This window comes from Tiliqua scincoides, chromosome 1 (genome assembly GCF_035046505.1).
Source record: "Tiliqua scincoides isolate rTilSci1 chromosome 1, rTilSci1.hap2, whole genome shotgun sequence".
NCBI classification, from domain to species: Eukaryota; Metazoa; Chordata; class Lepidosauria; order Squamata; family Scincidae; genus Tiliqua; species Tiliqua scincoides.
In genome coordinates, this window is record NC_089821.1 from 21,637,758 (window position 1) to 21,656,351 (window position 18,594).

Below are 18,594 nucleotides of genomic sequence, written 5' to 3' on the forward strand. Positions count from 1 at the left end.
TTGCAGGAGGTATTGACAGAGCAGCTGCAAAAGTGAGGGCCAACTTGAAGAATGCCAACCTGAGATAAAGCTCCCTGTTTTTCCTTGCTTGTCTGGAAACAGTTATAAGGAACACAGGTGGCCGTCTCCTGAACAGAGGGGTTAAGCGTTTTTGCCCAGCAATGGAGGGGAATTTTACCCCAAAGCTAACTTTTAAAAACTGACTTACCTACCATGTAACAAGACAGGGGTATAATTACTAAAAGAAAATTAACCCCCTCACCCCCCCAAAGCAACACTAACAAAAAAATGAATACAAATGAAAACTAAGATTTAATTTGAGGGATGAAAGACAAAAGTGTTCTTTGTGACATTGCTTTAGCAGCAGTTGAACAGAAACTTGAGCGACTGGGTGTTCTTCCTGCTCTTAAAGCACACAGTGTGCACTTGGCATTCAATGTTGCATCACCCCAGCTACTATTCACTCAGCAAGGGTATCCAACGACTTGTCAGATGCCCTCAGTAGAGCAGAGGACAAAGTGGTTGACTACGAAAAGAACCCTGATGTTGTCTTCTGCTCTACAATTCTTCATTGGGGTTGCCCTCCTGTGCCCTGAGTTTTTTTTTGTTGCAAGCAGGCAGAAAACTTGACAGACCTATGGAAGGTTCTACAATTGGTTTTGTGCATGTGAAAAACTCTGCTATGTGTAACTGTACAAAGACCAGGAAGAAGGATTTTGATTGATGACTACCTGAAACATTTAAAATGGAAAGGTGGGATACAAAACTATTAAAGATTTATATCACACCTCTGTAAGTGATAGATGATGAAAATGTAAAACATATTGTCTTTTATTTCAACAAAATATTGTCAGCATCAGCTACCTTCAGCTTTTCTTGGATTGAAAGTCACAGTACTTTCTTCAAGGAAGGCAATCCAGCTTTAATTTTTCATCAAAGTTAGCACTACAAAGTAAAAGCTGAAGGATGATAGCACATCAAGAGATCCAGAATCAGAGTACATCCTTGTTGTCTCACTAATTTAGTCAGGACAACTTTTAATATGTGACTGGATCCTGAACCGATTACTCATACCAATTCATGGTCTCAGCCTTATTGGTGATTCTTGTACTACTCAATACTAACTTTGAATCTGAAGCTACTTTATAATTTCTAATAATGAAAATAGATGGCAGAAAACTACCTGTACATACATTTGGAAAGTATTGCAGTATGTGGTAACTATATGAAATGATGGTGTCAGCATTCAGTAGTCACTGAAATAATGGAATGTGGTTTCATTCCCCCGACTTCCTCATATGCCTCCCTACCTTAGGACAGCAGCTGGAACTTCTCATTTATATCAGATTAGCATTCCATTGAGACACTCTCTGGAGCAGACTGTTTCCATAGCAACAGCTTTGCCAGCTAGCATGCAACTCAGGCAAAGAAAAAAACTTACATCATGCAATCACAACCAGTCTTTCCTTCACCTTCTCAGATTCTTTTCCTCTGATATTCGTTAACAGTCATTAGCCTCCTAAGCCTGTTAAACAGAAAGTTAAATGATTACTCAAATGTAGAGCTGTACAACGCCTTTCAGTTGGCATGTACAACACCAAGCTCAGTTTGCAGATAGCGAATGCGTTGTAGTATGCAGTGGTAATGATGCCAGAACCTCTAAGAACAGCATGTAAGCTATTTCATCTATTTACATCAATCATTTGAGAGCACTTACATAGTGAGTTACTCAGGAGAAAATTTTTAAGGAAAATACATAGAAAATACTAGTTCTCATTCACAAATGCTGTATAGATTATAAAGCTCAATTACAGTAATCTTGTATATGCATTAGTAAATATTAAAGAATGGATTGCTTAAAAAATTGACTTGTACATCACCCTGCCCCCCAGCAGATGTAGACAACATTCATTTTCTACACAGCATACCCATAGGGAACAAAAATTCTAAGCACTATAGAATAATCCTCCTTTCCCCAACATACATAATCAATTATCCAATGTGGAAGTGATCAGGGATCAATTTAAGCACAAACAGGATTTCAATGCCACTATGGAAAATGTAATTTAATCCAAGATAAACAATGTCAAACCTATTTTCACTTGGAACTGAGAAACCACAGCCTGTTCCATTAGCAAATGCAGCAGTGTCCTGTGATCTCCAAGATGACACATGAAGGGCAAGGGTTTCACCAGAACGGCATACAATATTGTATGGGGAGTTGCAAGTCAGGGAGGTGGGAAATTGGCAATTCTTTTGGGCAGAAACCAAAGTACTTTTAGATCCAAGCAAAAAAAAATTTAAACAAAGTTTTAGCAAAAACGGTCTAACTGCTTAGGTAAATCCTCACCTGATCTTAATTTATTTTACAGCCCCTTGCCAGCGCCAAATCTTGCAGCTGTGCCAGCCAACACAGGTAGGATTGTGTCAGATGGGATGGGAGAAGGTTCCAGGAGTGGGGAGAGAGTATTTTTGGATGGGGAGAGGAATGGGGAGGACCAGGCCCAGGAGGTGGCAGCATTGGCAGCAGCAGTACCCCTGAGCACAGGAAGGCTAAATGGCAGTGATTATCACCTCCATTCTTTCCCCCTCACTGTGGCTCCTGGTGAAGGGAGGGATTGCTGCCTCCTAGGGAAGCCTAAGCGCCTGGAGAGAGGCTGACTGCCTCTGTGTGCATTTCAAAAGGTCAGCAAGCCTGTTTTTATATCACTGGAGCAAAGGGACTTTGTTTTTTAAATTGATTTGCTTTAGTGCATTTTTTGGGAATGGAACCCTCTAGAGTAATGAGACTCAACCTGTATAGACAAAGCCATCACTGAAACACAATTGGACTTTTCAAAGCAATAAGTTTCTTTCAGGCAGAACTTAGCAACAGATACAAAGTTTTTCATATTAAAATGTTTCAAGTTGGATTCCCTCGGGGGAAGAAAGGAATGATAGAAATATAACAAACAAATGTTTTCCTGTGCTTTTATAACACCCCTTGAGGAGAAATCTAAAATGAATATTTTAATTGCTGATGGTCCCAATGGTTGGAAAAAACAGAGAGATCCTTCCTTTGCTATAAATAGCTTTAGGTATCTCAGAACAATACAAGTGGGGTGCAGACACTTCATAGTTCATACTGCTGGGGGGGATTACAGAAAGAGAGCATTTTAGCCAAGTATTTATGTGTGACTCATTACAAGAACACTCATGAAATAAAGTTTTCTATAGAACAGCCTAGCTCAGCATTTCCCAAGCTGTGGGTCATGACTGTACACAAAGCCTTACTGGGAGACTCCAGAAGCTGCTTCCAGGTTGCACCAGGACCTCGACCCACTCCATTGGACTCTATGGGCCACAGAATGCCTTAAAAAAAGCAACTGAAGCAACTTCCAGTTTGCACCTGCAACTTCCAATTTACTTCTGGGTTCATTAAAGTATTTAATGAAACAGGATGTCTTGAGATCAGTGTAGCTATTGGAGGTTTCAAGAATACACCTAGGAAGAATTTTCCTAAAACTGCTCAGAATTTTCCTAAAAAGCAATATAACAAAGAAGGCATGATTAAACAGTGCAGTCGTAACCTTGTACTGGTACAGCCAGGTTGCATGGCCTTCCCTCGAACACAGTAGGAAGCTGCTGGAGGTCACATGACAGTAAGGGGATATTTTCCCCTTACTCCATGTAACACTCCAATCTTTTGGGTGTTGCGCCATTTAGCTGGCACAAATCCAAGCAATCCATATAGGGCTGCACAGCACTGGAGCAGGAGTTAGCATATGGCATGTACTGCTGCTGCCAATCCTCCCCCATTCCTCCCTCTCCCCACCCAAAAATGCTTTCCCCACTCCTAGAACCTTCTCCCATCCAGAGCCATCTGGCACAATCCTACCTGTGTTGGCTGGCACAGCTGCAAGATCTGGTGCTGGCAAGCCAGGACAAGTTCTTGTGCTAGTGGTGCCAGCTGTTGTGCCAGCACAAACATGCCAAGTCTCAAGAGCCAGCATAGGGGATCTGTGCCAGTGCAGTGCCACCTTATGATTGGGCTGTAAGCTGAACGTGTGGTTCATTTATACTATTTCCTGAATTCTATAACAGCTTAAAAGAATTTGGACTTAATTAAAACTATAATAGTGATCCCTTTGTTATATTTTCAAGAAAATGAATTCAACAAAGCTTTTATTACTTTATTCATTTGTACAATTCTCTCAGAATAAAACATGGCAATGATTTGAAAGACCACAGCTATGCTTGCCCCTCTTCCCTAAAAAAGTTACATGCTTGAAATAAGTTTATTTTATGGAAAGTCTGGTAAATAAAGAACTTTGGGAACTTTTCAGTTACAGACCTCCCTTCAGTTACCAGCCCTGAACACAGCACAGGGAAACCTTTTATGGATGTAAATGAACATAAGAAGCAACCTGACAACTGAGAAAAATTCATGTCTTGAAACCTTGGTGATTACTGCCAGACAGAGGTCTCCAAACTGCAAACCACTGTGTCCTGAAAAGGCCTCTCTGTCCCGATCAGTGCAACCGTTCTGCCACGGCGCCACATTACTTTCAAGTCGATCTGGGCCCAGGGATGCAGAACAGTAAGTGCCACTCATGGGAGGGGGGATTTTTCCAAACCCTGGATCCTGCCCACTGGCCAGGGTTTGGGGAGCCCTGCATTCGATGGATCAAATATCAGGCAGTTTCTTATGTTCCTATGAACGCAAAGTATGTGTTCCACCACTGAGCTATGCCCCTTCCATGCTTGCATTATATATGCCAGGTAAACAAATAAGAGCAGTTTGACATGCCGACATACATTTTAGAAAAATTTACATCAAACTATAATCTTGGACAAGTTTTAAAGTTCTTATAATCACAGCCAATAATGCCTAGGATAGATTTATGAAGCTCAGGAAGGCGCTCACTAGAGGACACTGAAAATCAAGACTAAACCTCAGCTTGCCATCTGTGAAAGAAACAGGAGGTTACTGCACAGGACTATGGTGAGGGTAAGAGAAATAGGGATTAAAACCACTTTTTACCATAGTGATTGTTAGACTATACAGTATACAGGTGAAAGAGGAACAAAGCAATTTATAACTTGGTACATTTCAGAATAATTTAGAATTTGGCAAGAAAGGATTCCTCAATCACTTGATGTCATTTTAGTTCAACAGTACCAGGCTACACCCTCTTCTGTTAGGAGTGTCTTTCATTAGTCATCCTTTAGTTTCATTCCAGTTATTTTACACTTAGTAGAACTTTCATAGATAGCAACGATGTCAATTTACTTTACAAGCCTCAAAGACAACTATTTCTCTCATGATACTATCACAGTTTTCAATGCACTGGATCAGGGACGTCCAAACTTTTTGGCAGGAGGGCCACATTATCCCTCTGACACTGTCAGAGACCAGGAAAAAAAAAAGAATTAATTTACATTTCAAATTTGAATAAATTTACATAAATGAATATATTAGAGCTGGAACTTATATGAATGAATGAATGGTCTTGCAATAGTTCAAACCCTATAAAAGGCCTTGCACAAAGCAAGGCCACCCTTTTCTTTGCTGCCACTGCTGCATCACAGATGTGAAACAGCAAGTAGTGGAGGAAGCCCTCGTCCCACAGCTCACACGAGAGGTTGAACAGTTGGCCGTCACGCTGAGAGAAGTTGCTCCAGCAAGTTTCCGGAGGGCCAGAGGCTCTTTGGAGACTGGGGGCTCCCTGAGGGCCAGACTGGGAGTCTTAGAGGGCCGCAAGTGGCGCCAGGGTTTGGGCACTCCTGCACTAGATAAACATGGATATATCCAGAATTACGGGAACAATTTTGAATAGCTACAGTAAGTCCCCAATATACATACTGGTTCTGTTTTGGAGGTCTGTCTGGAAATCTGAATGTACATACCTCAAAACAGCCAGGACTTGTATCTGCATGAAAGCACCACAAAAGACATACTGCACCTGCATGAAAGTGCCAATGCAGCCACTCATAAGCCAAGGAGCCAGAGTACTGCACTGAGAATTTTGGAATTCTCAGTGCAGCCATTTGACCCAACTGCTTATGGAATGCTGGTTTTGGTTTATCTACTTTGTTACAGGAGGAATGTCATTTATGAAGAGGTTTAGACTGGAATGGTAATATGAGTTATACCCTAAGCATTTATAAAGGAATGTTGCTTAATCAGATGCAAAGAAGGCAAGATGAACTGAAAAATACAAACCCCAATCAAATTAATACATTTCAAGTAAAGTTTTGAATTTGTCTGAATATTTGTGCCCCCCTGTATCTGTGGGAGATTCATTTCAGGAGCCTCCCACTGATATGGAAGCCAGTGATACAGGAGAACCCCACAGGTTCAATCCTCAACAGCCCCATCCTGCGCATTACCTTCAGTATTCTTCATTAACAAGGAATCATATTTCTTCCATTTACAGATGCTACAAGAGGAATGTGACATACAGGCAGCCTGCATGTTACAGGGAGAAGACTAAGCGACTGTGTCCCCCTAGTGTAAAGGTTGCCTGCCTTTCATTTTCCTGTTGTAGCACCCGTAAAAGTAAGAAGAAGAAGAAATACACACACACACACACACACACACACACAAATATATATATATATATATAAAATAATAAATAAATAAAGAAGAAAGAAAAACTCCTTACTAATGAAGAAAATGGAAGGTAATAAGCATGGAGGGCTATGGAAAACCATGGATAACTGATACCAAGAATGTGAGTGGGGCTGTCTGCATAACATTTAAAACACATTAAGTGTACTTTGGTGGGTTTTTCCCCCTGAAAAAATGGATTACTTTCAACTGTTGAAAAAAGTGTTGAGATGCACTTATCCAACACAGATTCAGTGTCATATACTTTAAGGCTGCAATTTTATATACTTTCCTAAGAGTAACTCACATTGAACTCACTTCTGAACAGAAACACACAGAATTGCACTGTCAAATATGGACATCAGAAAAGGGTTAGAAGGCAGGAACAAGCAATTTGGATACATGAGGGGAAAAGCAGGTAGAAGTTTAATTGCCAAGTTTCCTCAGACACTGTGCTATCCAGTTACTATTTTAACAGCACAAGCCTATGCATATCTACTCAAAAGTCAGTCTCAATGTATTCCATGAAGCTTACTTCCAGGAAAGTGTGTATAGAGCAGTGTTTCTCAAACGGTGGGTCAGGACCCACTAGCTGGGTCGCGAACCACATTCTGGTGGGTCCACATTCATTTCAATGTGTATTTAATTTTTTAATATATTAGACTTGATGCTATCATGGTATGCGATTGCATTTGGGGAAATGTTACAGATCTCTACTTTTAACAGGCTACTCTGTACAGGTGGAGCTTCAGTATCCACGAGGGATCTGTTCTCAGAACCCCCGGGGTACCAAAAATCAAGGATAATCAAATCTGCAATTTTCAGCCCCAATTTAAGTCCTCCAAACGGGACCAGACCTGTGCTCCGGTCCCCTCTGGAGGGCTCTCTGAAGCCTGCAAGGCAGCAAGTGTCCAACAGAAGACAAGAACCAGCTCTGTGTATGTACATGAATATAGCCTGTTCTCACCTTCTGTTAGGTCATTTTTTAAACACACTAAGTAGAGGCCACTGCAGGCTTCAGAATGGCAGTTTCTGGCCAAAAAACACTACTTCTAGTTTCCCAAGGAAAGCCCTCCAGGCCTCAGAATGCATTATATGGCATAAAATGTCACTTCTGGTTTATCTCAGGAAACCAGAAGTAGTTTTTTTGGTCAGAAAACGCCATTCTGAAACCTGCAGACGCCCCTACTTAGTGTGTTAAATGCCCTAGCAGAAGGTGAGAACAGGCTGTACTCATGTACGTATATACACAGAGCTGGTTCTTGTCTTCTGTTGAACACACAGGGGTTGGGAGAGAGGAAGCAGATGTGACCCCACTTCCCGCCATGCACTGACGGAATGCATGGGTGAAAGGTGAGAAATTCATACTGAGGAACGCTCTCAAATATGCTAAAATATGTTAAGTTTCACTGTTTTCATTTTTTCTTAAGATGTAAACATCTAGGTCATACTATTTTAAAAATTTGTCTGTCACAATCTTGTTGTGAAGTGTCAATTTATACAGTAGCACACACACAACTTGTAGGTTAAACACAGAAAAATGGTAGCATATAGCTTAGTTGAGTTCACCTCTAAAACAGATTAGCATATATATTCATGTATGGGTTGAGAAATTAAAGTCTTAAAATTGATCCTAAAACCAGTGGCGTCACTAGGCTCTGCGTCACCCGGTGCGGGAGGCCAGCGTGTCACCCCCATGATGGACCTCCTTCTGTGCAGTGGGTGGTGATTCTAGCGTTGTGCGCATGATCTAACTGCAGCTGAGTTCGGAAGGGCTCGCAGGCACCGCTGAACTCGGCTGCAGGTGCCTCTAGCGTCGTGTGCGTGCGTGAGGCTCACACATGCGCACGACGCTAGATCTAACTGCAGCCGAGTTCAGAAGGGCTCACAGGCACCTCCGAACTTGGCTGCAGGTGCCTCTAGCGTCATGCGCATGCGAGAGGCTCGTGCAAGCACACAATGCTAGATGTAACTGCAGCCGAGTTCAGAAGTGCAGGAACTCTGCTACAGGTTTGAGGCTGTGGCATCACACGCTTGGTAAGTGTGCAGGGGGCGGGGCGGGGGCACATCACCCCCCACAGTGCATCACCTGGTGAGGCCTGCATCCCCCGCACCTCCCTAGCAATGCCAGTACCTAAAACCTGGGTCAACTTATATGCGAGTTTATATGATAAATCCAGTCATGAACTTGCTCTTAAAGCAATTCTTAGAGGCACGAGAGGCCCCAGAGCGAGAGAGAGCGAGCGCGCACAACATTACACAAGCATAAACTTGCATCACTAGCTAAGGTAGGTTGAAGGGAGGGAATAAGCCTGGATGGAATGGAACTTCCAGTGATGGAATCCACGAAGCCAAAGAACCACCTCCAAACACATTATCCACAGGTCATTATCGGAAACATCTGGGTTTCTGGCTCAAACTTACCCTTGACTTATTTATGGGATGGACTTATACTTGAGTATGCACACTGCTAGTTTAAATGCTCTTTATGATGCTCTATAACTATATTCCTACAATCTATTTGGACAAACTGCATGAACTTGTCCTCCCTTCTTACTTAGGTAAACAACTGCAGTCCTATTTTCTCTGGTTATAACCAAACCAATTTTTGAAGAAAATAATGAGGGACCTTACAGTATGCAGTTATGGGAGACTGCTGTGGCAATATGCTTCCTAAGGATTTCACGTAGACTCTACATCTGCATATTTGGTTCTCCACAGTGGTATTCTATCTCCAAAGTCAACATGAGTCACAAGATTTATACTGTCTTATCTAGAAAGGTATGCCCATTGGGACAAATGAGTGCTTGTCTTACAGAATAAAGTAGGTAAAGAAGCTGGATTAGTTCTTAACTCTTCTTATCAAGCTTTGCAGCATTCACATGTCAATTGTGTCTAATTCAATTAATATCTGAAATACTGGATCCCAAAGGAGGCACATCGCTCATCTTTCTAGACCAGCAATTTTCAGCCTTTTTCATCTCACAGCACACTGACAAGGCACTAAAATTGTCAAGGCACACCATCGGTTTTTTGACAATTGCCAAGGCACACCACACTGATAGCAGGGGCTTACATCCCCCAGAGGCCCTAGTAAGAAATGATCCTCCTCCAAACTCTCATGGCACACCTGCAGACCATACGCAGCACACCAGTGTGCCATGGCACAGTGGTTGAAAATGGCTGTTCTAGACCAAAACATTCACCATTCTGATCATTACATAACCCATGTGTATTAGTGAATTGTAGCTCTGCAAAGTATTTTGGTGTATTTTCTGGTGAGAGATGAAAAGTAGATTCAGAATCTGTCTAGTTTATCCACTACACAATGACATTTCAACTGGAATGGCAATTGGCTTCTAAATCAACCTTTCTAGCTTTGAGCAAATCCCTCACCACTCCTCCAGGACACAAAGGTTGGGTTTGTCAAGGCTGTCATCTGCAGAAACTTGAGAGGCTGCCTAACACAGGATAGGGGGCAGAAGAGAATGACAGAGTAGGGTTTGCACTTCTTGGGAGTGCTCAGCCTGTTTGAAACCTCAGCATATCAAGAGATTCGCAAGAGAAATTTTAACAAGTTAATCTAAAACAGTGTTTCCCAAACTTTTTAGTACCAGAATGTGCTTTTAAAAATGACAATCTATCGTGATCCACTAGGCAAAAAAGATCTAGAAATATTTTATTTGATGATGATGATGATGATGATAATAATAACAATAACAATAATAATAATAAGCATCCTGTGCTTCCAAGGCTTCTAGAAACCCTACATATAGTGTGTATGTAGACATTTGTAGAACTCTAGAAATGGAATTCAAGGATTATTCCCTCAAACCTTTATAGTCATTCCATGGTATTCAGCACGCTGGACTGGAAAGCAAGATATGCAGTTAGGGACTTCCAGGCCAGACAAAAGGCTGAAACTAGGTTCACATGTGATCTATGGCACACTGATTACTAGAGAAAATGGGAAAATGTGACATTTTAATTTGATGGTATGAAGATTACCTCATACAAGTTAATGATTTACTTTTGCAAACTGGGCAAAGGTGCTTGCAAAATGTTTCAAAAAACTTTTCTGGACCCACCAAAAATTGGCTCATGACCCACTGGTGGGTCCCAACCCACGGTTTGGGAAACACTGATCTAGTAGAATCCAGTTAAGTGAAGCAATCGTGTTTATCAACTAATTACCCAGATAAACAAGCATCCTCAGGCTTGTAAATAATGTACAAATCCATTTACCAATCTACAAAATCTTTAACCAGTTGATATTCATCTACATCAGAGGTACCAAAACTTTCCTGGGTCCAATCTTAAACTGCTCATTTTCTTGGAAGCAAGTTCTGTTGATTTCAGGTGAAATATCTTGCGTATAGGTGTGTTTAGGATTGCAACACAACTCCCTAAACTTGAACATGTTCCTTCTGATCAATAGCTTTTGCTTTCTGTATTGGGAATGGTGTCTCTTGGTCTTGTGATATGAAAGACGTCGTGTGGAGCAGTGGTTCTCAGGCTTTTCAGCATGGGACCCACTTTTTAAAATGACAATCTGTCCAGGACCCACCGGAAGTGATGTCATTGACCTGGAAGTGCTGTCATGGCCGGAAGTGACATCTTTGTTATGCTGGCACCAGAAGTAATGTCATCAAGCAGGAAGTGGCTGCCATAATGGATCAAAAGCAAAATCCTAAGCATGTCTACTCAGAAATAAGTCCCCTTATAGTCAATGGGGCTTACTCCCAGGAAAGTGGTTAGGACTGTAGTCCAACTCATCCCTTTCTAAATTCTCACCCCCCCTTCCCCAGAAGAACAGCTACTGAGAGGGGTGGGAAGCAATGAGTGAGGCAAACCCCAAACTCATCCGAGCTCCCAGCCAGGCAGCTCCAGGCACTCGGGGCGGTGGCGGCGGCTCTCCTGCTTCTCCCCCCTCCCTTCTCCCCTCAAACCGCTTCAGAGCCTTCTTCTCTCAGAAGGGTCTGGCACTTTGGTTCAGCAGCCCCCTGCTTCTGCCACTCTCCCATCCTCTTGCTCGTCTGCCTGCAAGTCACTCCGGAGCCCCCCTTCCAGGTGGTGGTGGTGGCTGCTGCTGGCGCTTGGGGGAGGCAGCCCCCTTCCTCCTCCTCCTCCTCCCTGCCTGCTGCTCACCCCCCTCCCCACAAGCTGCTCCAGAGTCTCCCTTCCAGGCGGCGGCGGTGGCTGCTGGCGCTTGGGGGGGGACAGCCCCCTACTTCCTCCTCCCTCCTTCCATCCCTCTCTCTCTCTCTCCTTGCCTGCCTGCCGGCCGGCCGGCCAACCACTCTCCTCCCCCCCACGCTGCTCCAGAGCCTTCCCTCTTAAGGCTCCTGGCGCCTTGAGGCAGCAATCACCCCGCCTCTGCTGCTCTCACTCCCTCTGCCTGCAAGCCATTCAGTACCCATTTGCAGGCAGTGGCAGCACCATTGCCCCTTGTGGGATGCTTCCGCCAGCTTCCAAGATGGTGGCACACTGCTCTTTGCGACCCACCGGACATCGGGTCGCGATCCACCAAGTGGGTTGCGACCCACAGTTTGAGAAACTGGTGTGGAGGAATATCTGAATTCCAATCTAATTCTCTTGTGAGTTCTCCTGGACACTCGGCTCTCCCTGAAAAATCAGGTAGCAGCAGTTGTTAGAAGTGCGTTCACCCAGCTTAAGCTGGTGCATCAACTGAAACAATACTTAAGCCATTTGGACCTGGCTACGGTGATCCATGCTTTAGTAACTTCAAGACTGGACTACTGCAGTGTGCTCTATGTGGGGCTGCCTGCTGTTTGGAAACTACAATTAGTGCCCTACTACAAAACTAAAATGCGGTGGCCCGAGTGTTTATGGGGGCCAGATCTTATGACTCTGCTGGACCACTGCTTCAGCAGCTACACTGGCTACCCATCAGCTTCCGGTCCCAATTCAAGGTGTTTCTACTTAACCTTTAAGGCCCTCTGTGATTTGGGTCCAGACTACCTGAAAGACTGCCTCCTTCCATATATTCCAGTCCACCATCTTAGGTCAGCTAAAGGGGCTCTTCTTCAAGTGCCACCTTTGTCCCAAGTGAGAGGGGTGGCACCTCAGGAGCAAGCCAGGGGAACTGAGAACTACTCCCTCTCTCATTGGCTTTTTGGCGAGGGCTCAAAACATACCTATTTTGTCTGGCATTTGGTTGCTGAGTGGATATTTGCCCTCTGTGTCTCGGATATAATGTGCCTTGATTGCCTCTCTGGACTTATCTGTTCCCCATTGGCTCAATGAGTTTTTTCTTTTCCCCTTAAATTTTGCTTTGTTTTGATACAATACTAATTTGCACAGGGAAAAATGAGTAATGCCTTATTTGATGTTCTTTTACTTGTAATACTTTGTACTTGATTATAAAGTTTTGTATGCCACCTTGGGCATTTGCTTTGGCATGGGGAAGGTGGGATAGAAATTTCTTAAAATAAAAATAAATTAAATAATTCATAGGACCAGAAGCCTCATATTAGTGGCCAAGTGATCTGTTGACATCTGATTGGATGCTGTTAGATAATTCCAGTACTTGTGGGGAAGTTGTGCCTATGCTGCTGTCTGCCAGAGATTTGGATGTGTGGGCAGATATGGGTTAAACTGCAGTGAAACTGCTACTCTGATGAAAATCACTTGGTCAAGTCTAAGGGCAACTCTTTAGTTTTTACACTACAACTGTTACACTACAGCAGACAAAAAGTGGCAGCAAGTTACTTTGTTTCACTGGGCTCTACATTTTAGACAGCCTCTCAAAGCATCACCAGGAGCTGTTTAGCCATTAGAATTTACATCTGTAGAGCAATCCCCAAAGTTAATCAAATTAAATGAAGCACTGTCTTAGGTTAGGGAAAAGTGATACACATTAGCATCCCCTACAGAAGGCTACAGAAACATGTGCCACAAAAGCATTTTTCTCACATACAACGGTCCATGAAATTAGCTCAGCACATCGAGTACTCTGCTATTCTGCTGAGTCTCTCTTCCAACATCATCCCCGTTTGTGTGAGTTACATGTATATCTTCACTGAGTTTTCCTTCTCTACCTCCCCACCTCTCCAGCTCTTAAGATCAAGAGCAGAGAATTTACACCAGTGATAGTGAACTTATAACACATGTCAAAGGTGACACACCACAACATTTTGGGTGACATACCAGCATTCACCAACACCTGACACCAACCGACTTTGTTTTACTCATATTTTGCTTTTGTAATTATTTGACGTTTCTTTTATATAATACATAGCACCACACAAGATTGGACTATATATTTTTTAATAAATATGTAAGGAATTGTTCCTCTTTTGTTTAGGGTGTGTTTGTAACATGTCAGCAGACTCGAGTTAACCATTTTCTGAATTTTTGACATGCCAAGCCCCAAAGGTTCATCATCACTGATTTAACCCATTTTTGCCCAGCCCACAGGTGTACACATTTGATCCCTGTTCTGTATATGCAATGTTGGGCTTAAACCCAAAATAGGCAAAAAGACACCTTTTAAATTGGTGGCTCTCTTATGCTTAAGCATGGAAGAAAACCAATCCTATTCATCTCAGCATAGCATCCTACTAAGAGCCTACTGCTGGTGTCTCTTTTGTTACTTTCCTACTGTGAGCCCTTCAAGACAGGGAACCACCTTCTCACTCATTTGGCTATGTAATTTGCTTTGATAATTTTGTGAGTAGTGTATAAAATAAGTCCTTTCTCACTTACTTTGGACAATCCCCTGCAGGCACATAGCTAATGTTTGTGTAGCCTGGTGCTAAGTTCAAAATGATGGCCCAGAAGTGATATCCCGGTTTTTTTTTAAAGTGAAAATGTAGGGAAAACATGCCTCCTCCCACCCAGAAGCTCGCCACCACTTGCTCTGCCACTTCCCCCCAGCCAGTGGCATAGCTAAGGCAGCTATCTGCTACCTGGGGTCAAAGAAGATTTTGTAGCCCCCCCTCCACAACAAAATCAAAATTAATTAATTAAGCAAATAAATAGAAAGTGTTCCCTTATTGGTTAGTGACACTGTGCTGGGGAGAAGAGGAACAGCTATTCTCCCCCTGCTAAATATAAGAGAAGCCCAACTTGAAAACTGTCTCTTTACTCAGTTAGCAGGGGTAACTGGATTATGATACACAGAAATGAGAGCTGACTCATATTAACACCTTATTGGTTCCATGCTGTACCATAACATCTCATTGGCTCTCAGAACAATCAGTCTCATAGATCAATGCTGAGTTATGGAAATCCGCTTCCCCCCCCCCCCAACATGGCAGTTTTCATTTTCTGGTTAATTAGCCATAACTTTTGATAGAATACAGATATTCTAATGGTGTTTGTTGCATTGCATTCCACATTAAATTACCTTTCCAATGATATATAACATGGTATTATTCATACAAACCAATTTTTTTCACAATTTTGTTCACTAGTGTCAAGCTCAGCTTGTTGCCCCCTGAAGCTTGCTGCCTGGTGCAACTGCTACCCCCTGCACCCCCTTAGCTATGCCACAGATCCCCTGCCCTCCTCCTCCTGTGCAAGAAGCTGGGATATCTTCCCTGACCTTGCACCACACTTCTAATATTTACCATGACATCATGTACAAGACCCCAACAGGACAGGAGTCACACAAATTTTAGGCTGGTAAACAAGGTTGGCCAAAATTGGTTGTTGGTAACCTTTAGTCTCAAAAGACTATGGTATGGCGCTCTGAATGGTGGTTCTGGCACAGCGTCTAGTGTGGCTGAAAAGGCCAATTTGGGAGTGACAATTCCTTTCACACTGGGAAACTGCTGCTTCTCGTGTTGTGCCGACGCCGTATGGCGAAGTTGGAGTGTCCTCTCCAGTGTGCGAAGCCTGGGTAAAGTGGGTATGGAGGATAGACTGTTACCCATGCAGCAAATCCCCCCTCTCCACATTGCTGGAATGCTCCAATGGAAATGCAGAATCCAATACAGTTGGTTGCAGCAGCATCACAGGAGTTGCCAGAGTGTGACTGTGTTCAGCCGCGAACTGCCTCAGGGGCTCCAGCTCCAGATTTTGCCTCGTGGTTGACTCCTGAAGCCTTTTCCATAATTGGATGTAGCCACAAGGCAGTGGAGGTTTGAGGTCAGAGTTTCCTTCTCTTCTCTTCCTTCCCAGGCTGACGAGCCTCATCTACCCACTTCCTTGTTAATATATAACACGAGGCAGGAGGTTTGGTCTGGAGGGTTGAGCCACCATTTGCCTGAAGATAACATCTGAAGGTCACCAGTTCGAGGCCACCGCGGTGCACCATGCGACCTTGAAGCAGCTGACAAGCTGAGCCGAGCTATTCCATCTGCTCTGAGCATGGGAGGATGGAGGCCAGAATGTGCGACCAGATCAAGAAAGAAACATCTTAATGTTGTGGTTTCTTCAAAGATAGAAACCTTCTTTCAAATTGTAAAAATCCCTACGGGGATTTAAATTGCCTGCCTATGTAAACTGCCTTGAATAAAGTCTAAGGAGAAATCTGAGGACCAAGATAGGCGGTATAGAAATACCTGTATTATTATTTATTATTATTATTATTATTATTATTATATATGCTACTAGCAGGTAACAAGCCTACTGAAGCTCAGCTTTGCCAAAAAAGTTTCAGCCCTCAGCTGAGAAAACTTTCAGATTTTTAAGTGACTAGAAATGCCTACTTTAGAGGATTGAGAAGAATCCTGTCCTAGTACAGATAAAGTCTACAAAGAGCTGGCTCTATCTCTCCAGTAGTATAGTCCCAAAGCTGCCATTTGGCAAATTCAACAATAGCTTAGTAATATTTGCACCACAAAGTTCAAAACACAGAAGTAGATCAGATCCTGCTGCTGTCATGTTCTCAGTTTCAAGCAGTAAAATAACAAACCTAAATGAAGCAGGTGACAAAGTAAACATGGATAATTAAGATGCCTTCAATATAGCAGAGTTCCGATTGAGGGGAGGCAGCCTGCAGTGCAGCCTACTTTGCGGTGCAAAGTAGATATCTTTCTTGGGTCAGGTTTAGAGTAATTTATTAAATAGATTCAACATTGGTTTTTATATGTACAGATAGCTCTAAACCAGGAGTCTCCAAACCCCGGAACCGGGGGCCAAATGCAGCCCATGGCAAGCCTCTATTCAGCCTCTTGTCCCCTGAAAGCCTCTGGTCTACTCAACTGAACACGACCAGAGCTATGCTCTGGTTGCATCTGGAGGGTGTTCTGAGGGCTGGAGAGACTGAGTGAATGAGCCCACTCATTCATTTATTCACTCATCTAAGTTCCATCTCTAATTTATTTATTTAAATTTTATATTTAAATTTTTTTCCGGTCCTCAACACCACACCAGATATTTGATGTGGTCCTCTAGCCAAAAAGTTTGGAGACCCCTGCTCTAAACCACGGCAAGTATACATGCAGAGTTTTACACAAATAGAACACAGCTTAAGCCATTACTACATTTGAAGCATAGAGATGCAGAAATCCTTAATGTATAGAATTACAGTCTGAAAAAAACAAATATAAAAAAATCTGGTTTACATTACCCTTAACCACATGAAGGTGTCTTATCATGGACACAAAAAGGGTAGCAGGGATGCATACGAGAGAAAAACTGCTATATCTAAACTGCATCTTAACTAATAAATAATCTTGAAACTTCAAAATCACATAATGGTTCCAATTAGCAACATCTCATTACTATATTCCACTTCATTTCTTGAATCTTTTAACGTTGAGAGATTTCCACAAGAGCACCAGAACTTCCATAACAGAAAGATGAAACAGAGCTGGCCTGGCTAGAACTTGGAGGACAAGGAACATGCTTTGCATACAGACAGTTCCAGGTTCAATCCTTACCATCTCCAGGTACACCCAGGAAAGAACCCTGATTTTTATGAATGCAATTACAGTGGTGCATAAGGAACAGAAGCCAGACTGAAGGGGATCCAGAGCAGAGTTGGAGGAAAGCCGAGACAGTGAGAGTAAACAGAATGCTCCAGATGTTTGGAGACACAGGGTAGAAAGGGAAAACAAGGTAGTAGAGGGAGGATGAGTCAATGCAGTGCCATAGCTATGCCATGTGACATCTGGGGCCCATAAATTTTTGTCACATCATATGACTTAATTTTTCAAGAGATATCATGGCTGGAAGTGACATTGTCAAGCAAATTAAATTATAATTAAATTAAAGAAAAACAAACAAGGGGAAGCCAGCTCTGATCTACCAAGTGAATTTTCTCCGTAGCCTGCCTGCAATAACATCCCCCCCCCCCCACAAAAAATGAGTGAGATTGGAACTTGCAAGGAAGTATTTAATCATGAGTAAGCAAACACTGGCAAAATACCAATACCCTTTTGCCTGACCTGACCACAAGCCAAGACATGGGCAAAAGGGTATGTGAAGACCGCGAGCTCGGTGGGTCCCATTGGCAAAAGGGTATGTGAAGACCACGAGCCAAGACATGTTTGCTAGGTGGGACTGCCTTCTTGGGTGTTTTTGGGGGGCTGTGTTCATCAGATCAGGACCATTCTGGTGTTGTTGGTTTGCTCTAGAGCTAGAGGAATCCAGCTTTCCTTAGAGCTGAGGAATCCTCAGCCAGTTAATGAGCTGGTCAGATGTAGTGAACTGGTCAGATATACAGGTCCAACCTTGCTATTAAGCCTAAGCCAAGTTAGAGAGGCTGTGAAGGGCAAGGAAGCTTCCTTCCGTAAATGGAAGTCTTGCCCTAATGAGGAGAATAAAAAGGAACATAAACTTTGGCAAAAGAAATGTAGGAAGGTGATATGGGAGGCCAAGCGAGACTATGAGGAACGCATGGCCAGCAACATTAAGGGGAATAATAAAAGCTTCTTCAAATATGTTAGAAGCAGGAAACCTGCCAGAGAAGCGGTTGGCCCACTGGATGGTGAGGGAGGGAAAGGGGAGATAAAAGGAGACTTAGAGATGGCAGAAAAATTTAATGAGTTCTTTGCATCTGCCTTCACGGCAGAAGACCTCGGGCAGAT

At 43.0% G+C, this 18,594-nt stretch overlaps 1 protein-coding gene across 2 annotated transcripts in view; it reads right to left on the bottom strand.

Annotated features, from left to right (window-relative positions):
* The window catches only part of PALS1 (protein associated with LIN7 1, MAGUK p55 family member), an 83,502-nt gene that overhangs the window by 58,372 nt on the left and 6,536 nt on the right, over window positions 1–18,594 (bottom strand). For both annotated transcript variants that reach the window (XM_066632883.1, XM_066632877.1), the window contains exon 2: window positions 1,442–1,525. The gene's annotated coding sequence lies outside the window, so the exon portion shown is untranslated. The remainder of the gene's footprint in view (window positions 1–1,441; window positions 1,526–18,594) is intronic.